This window comes from Budorcas taxicolor, chromosome X, assembly GCF_023091745.1.
Source record: "Budorcas taxicolor isolate Tak-1 chromosome X, Takin1.1, whole genome shotgun sequence".
Classification (NCBI taxonomy): domain Eukaryota; kingdom Metazoa; phylum Chordata; class Mammalia; order Artiodactyla; family Bovidae; genus Budorcas; species Budorcas taxicolor.
Window position 1 is genome coordinate 10,797,099 of NC_068935.1, and position 4,777 is coordinate 10,801,875.

Below are 4,777 nucleotides of genomic sequence, written 5' to 3' on the forward strand. Positions count from 1 at the left end.
AGACTGTTTTTTTACATCTGTGTCTCTTTTGCTGTCTCACATATAGGGTCATCATTACCATCTTTCTAAATTCCATATATTGCGTTAGTATACGGTATTGGTGTTTTTCCTTTCCAAGTTACTTAAACTCTGTATAATAGGCTACACTTTCATCCACCTCATTAGAACTGATTCAAATGTATTCTTTTTAATGGCTGAGTAATATTCCATTGTGTATATGTACCACAGCTTTCTTATCCATTCATCTGCTGATGGACATCTAGGTTGCTTCCATGTCCTGGCTATTGTAAACAGTGCTGTGATGAACACTGGGGTACACATGTCTCTTTCAATTCTGCTTTTCTCAGTGTGTATGCCCAGCAGTGGGATTGCTGGGTCGTATGGCAATTCTATATCTAGTTTTTTAAGGAATCTCCACACTGTTCTCCATAGTGGCTGTACTAGTTTGCATTCCCACCAACAGTGGAAGAGGGTTCCCTTTTCTCCACACCCTCTCCAGCATTTATTGTTTGTAGACTTTTGGATCGCAGCAATTCTGATTGGCGTGAAATCATACCTCACTGTGGTTTTGATTTGCAGTTCTCTGGTAATGAATGATGTTGAGCATCTTTTCATGTGTTTGTTAGTCATCTGTATGTCTTCTTTGGAGAAATGTCTGTTTAGTTCTTTGGCCCATTTTTTGATTGGGTCATTTATTTTTCTGGAATTGAGCTTCAGGAGCTGCTTGTATAATTTTGAGATTAAATTCTTTGTCAGTTGCTTCGTTTGCTATTATTTTTCTCCCATTCTGAAGGCTGTCTTTTCACCTTGCTTATAGTTTCCTTTGTTATGCAGAAGCTTTTAATTTTAATTAGGTTCCATTTGTTTATTTTTTCTTTTATTTCCAATATTCTGGGTGGTGGGTCATAGAGGATCCTGCTGTGATGTATGTCGGAGAGTGTTTTGCCTATGTTCTCCTCTAGGAGTTTTATAGTTTCTGGTCTTAAATTTAGATCTTTAATCCATTTTGAGTTTATTTTTGTGTATGGTGTTAGAAAGTGTTCTAGTTTCATTCTTTAACAAGTGGTTGACTAGTTTTCCCAGCACCACTTGTTAAAGAGATTGTCTTTTCTCCATTGTATATTCTTTCTTGCTTTTTCAAAGATAAGGTGTCCATAGGTGTGTGGACTTATCTCTGGGCTTTCTGTTTTGTTCCATTGATCTATATTTCTGTCTCTGTGCCAGTACCATACTGTCCTGATGACTGTAGCTTTGTAGTATAGTCTGAAGTCAGGCAGGTTGATTCCTCCAGTTCCATTCTTCTTTCTCAAGATTGCTTTGGCTATTCAAGGTTTTTTGTATTTCCATACAAATTGTGAAATTATTTGTTCTAGTTCTGTGAAAAATACCGTTGGTAGCTCAATAGGGATTGCACTGAATCTATAGATTGCTTTGGGTAGTATACTCATTTTTCACCATATTGATTCTTCTGATCCATGAACATGGCATATTTGTCCATCTACTTGTGTCCTCTTTGATTTCTTTCATCAGTGTTTCATAGTTTTCTATATCTAGGTCTTTTGTTTCTTTAGGTAGATTTATTCCTATTTTATTATTTCATTGAAATGGTGATTGGAATAGTTTCCTTAATTTCTCTTTCTGTTTTCTCATTTTTAGTGTATAGGAATGCAAGAGATTTCTGTGTGTTAATTTTATATCCTGCAACTTTACTATATTCATTGATTAGCTCTAGTAATTTTCTGGTGGAGTCTTTAGGGCTTTCTATTTGGAGGATCATGTCATCTGCAATCAGTGAGAGTTTTACTTCTTCTTTTCCAACCTTGATTCCTTTTATTTCTTTTTCTTCTCTGACTGCTGTGGCTAAAACTTCCAAAACTATGTTGAATAGTAATGGTGAGACTGGGCACCCTTGTCTTGTTCCTGACTTTAGGGGAAATGCTTTCAATTTTTCGTCATTGAGGATAATGTTTGCTGTGGGTTTAACATATATAACTTTTATTATGTTGAGGCATGTTCCTTCTATTCCTGCTTTCTGGAGAGTTTTTATCATAAATGGATGTTGAATTTTGTCAAGGGCTTTCTCTGCAACTACTGAGATAATCATATGGTTTTTATCTTTCAATTTGTTAATGTAGTGTACTACATTGATTGATTTGCGGATATTAAAGAATCCTTGCATCCCTGGGATAAAGCACACTTGGTCATGATGTATGATCTTTTTAATATGTTGTTGGATTCTGTTTGCTAGGATTTTGTTAAGGATTTTTGCATCTATGTTCATCAGTGATATTGGCCTGTAGTTTTCTTTTTTTGTGGCATCTTTGTCAGGTTTTGGTATTAGGGTGATGGTGGCCTCATAGAATGTTTGGAAGTTTACCTTCCTCTGCAATTTTCTGGAAGAGTTTGAGTAGGATAAGTGTTAATTCTTCTCTCAATTTTTGGTAGAATTCAGCTGTGAAGCTGTCTGGTTCTGGGCTTTTGTTTACTTGAAGATTTCTGATTACAGTTTCTATTTCCGTGCTTGTGATGGGTTTGTTAAGATTTTCTATTTCTTCCTGGTTCAATTTTGGAAAGTTGTACTTTTCTAAGAATTTGTCCATTTCTTCCAAGTTGTCCACTTTATTGGCATACAGTTGCTAATAGTAGTCTCTTAAGATCCTTTGTATTTCTGTGTTGTCTGTTGTTATTTATCCATTTTCACTTCTAATTTTGTTGATTTAATTCTTTTCCCGTTGTTTCTTGATGAGTCTGACTAATGATTTGTCTATTTATCTTCTCAAAGAATCAGCTTTGGGCTTTGTTTTTTGCTATGGTCTCTTTTGTTTCTTTTGCATTTATTTCTGCCCTAATTTTTATGATTTCTTTCCTTCTATGAACCCTGGGGTTCTTCATTTCTTCCTTTTCTAGTTGCTTTAGGTGTAGAGTTAGGTTATTTATTTGACTTTTTTCTTGTTTCTTGAGATAAGCTTGTATTGCTATGAACCTTCCCCTTAGCACTGCTTTTACTGAGTCCCATAGGTTTTGGGTTGTTGTGTTTTCATTTTCATTCGTTTCTATGCATATTTTGATTTCTTTTTTTATTTCTTCTGTGATTTGTTGGTTATTCAGAAGCGTGTTGTTTAGCCTCCATATGTTGGAATTTTTAATAGTTTTTTTTTTTTTTTTTTTTTTTTTCCTGTAGCTGACATCTAATCTCACTGCATTGTGATCAGAAAAGATGCTTGGAATGATTTCAATTTTTTGAATTTACAAAGTCTATATTTATGGCCCAGGATGTGATCTACCCTGGAGAATGTTCCATGTGCACTTGAGAAAAAGGTGAAATTCCTTGTTTTGGGTTGAAATGTCCTATAGTTATCAATTACGTCTAACTGGTCCATTGTATCATTCAAAGTTTGTGTTTCCTTGCTAATTTTCTGTTTAGTTGATCTATCCATAGGTGTGAATGGGGTATTAAAGTCTCCCACTATTATTGTGTTTTTGTTAATTTCCCCTTTCATACTTGTTAGCATTTGCCTTACATATTGCGGTGCTCCTATGTTGGGTGCATATATGTTTATAATTGTTATATCTTCTTGGACTGATCCTTTGATCATTGTGTAGTGTCCTTCTTTGTCTCTTTTCACGGCCTTTATTTCAAAGTCTATTTTATCTGACATGAATATTGCTATTCCTGCTTTCTTTTGGTCTCCATTTGCGTGAAATATCTTTTTCCATCCCTTCACTTTCAGTCTGTATGTGTCCCTAGTTTTGAGGTGGGTCTCTTGTAGACAGCTTATATAGGGGTCTTGTTTTTGTATCCATTCAGCCAGTCTTTGTCTTTTGGTTGGGGCATTCAACCCATTTACATTTAAGGTAATTATTGATAAGTATGATCCTGTTGCCATTTACTTTGTTGTTTTGGGTTCAAGTTTATACACCTTTTCTGTGTTTCCTGCCTAGAGAAGATCCTTTACATTTGTTGAAGAGCTGGTTTGGTGGTGCTGAATTCTCTCAGCTTTTGCTTGTCTGTAAAGCTTTTGATTTCTCCTTCATATTTGAATGAGATCCTTGCTGGGTACAGTAATCTGGGTTGTAGGTTTTTCTCTTTCATCCCTTTAAGTATATGTCCTGCCATTCCCTCCTGGCCTGAAGAGTTTCTATTGAGAGATCAGCTGTTATCCTTATGGGAATCCCCTTGTGTGTTATTGGTTGTTTTTCCCTTGCTGCTTTTAATATTTGTTCTTTGTGTTTTATCTTTTTAATTTGATTAATATGTGTCTTGGGGTATTCTGCCTTGGGTTTAATCTGCTTGGGACTCTCTGGGGTTTCTTGGAGTTGGGTGGCTATTTCCTTCTCTCTTTTAGGGAAATTTTCAGCTATTATCTCCTCAAGTATTTTCTCATGGCCTTTCTTTTTGTCTTCTTCTTCTGGAACTTTTATCTACTCTCTTAGCAACTTTCAAGTACACAGTGAAGTATTGCTAAGTATATTCACCATGGAATACATTACATCCCAGGTCTTATTTATTTTATAACTGGAAGTTTGTATCTTTTGACCACCTTCACCCTTTTCACCCACTCCCCAATCCTGGCTGCTGGCAACCACCAGTCTAGTATAACTGTGAGGATTTTCTTTTTTTAAATAAGACTTCACATATAAGAGACCTCACATGGTATTTCTCTGACTTAATTCACTTAACATAGTGCTCTCAAAGTCAATCCATGTAGTCACAAATGGTAATATTTCCTTCTTTTTGTGACTGAATGGTGGCTCAAAGGTAAAATAATTCACCTGC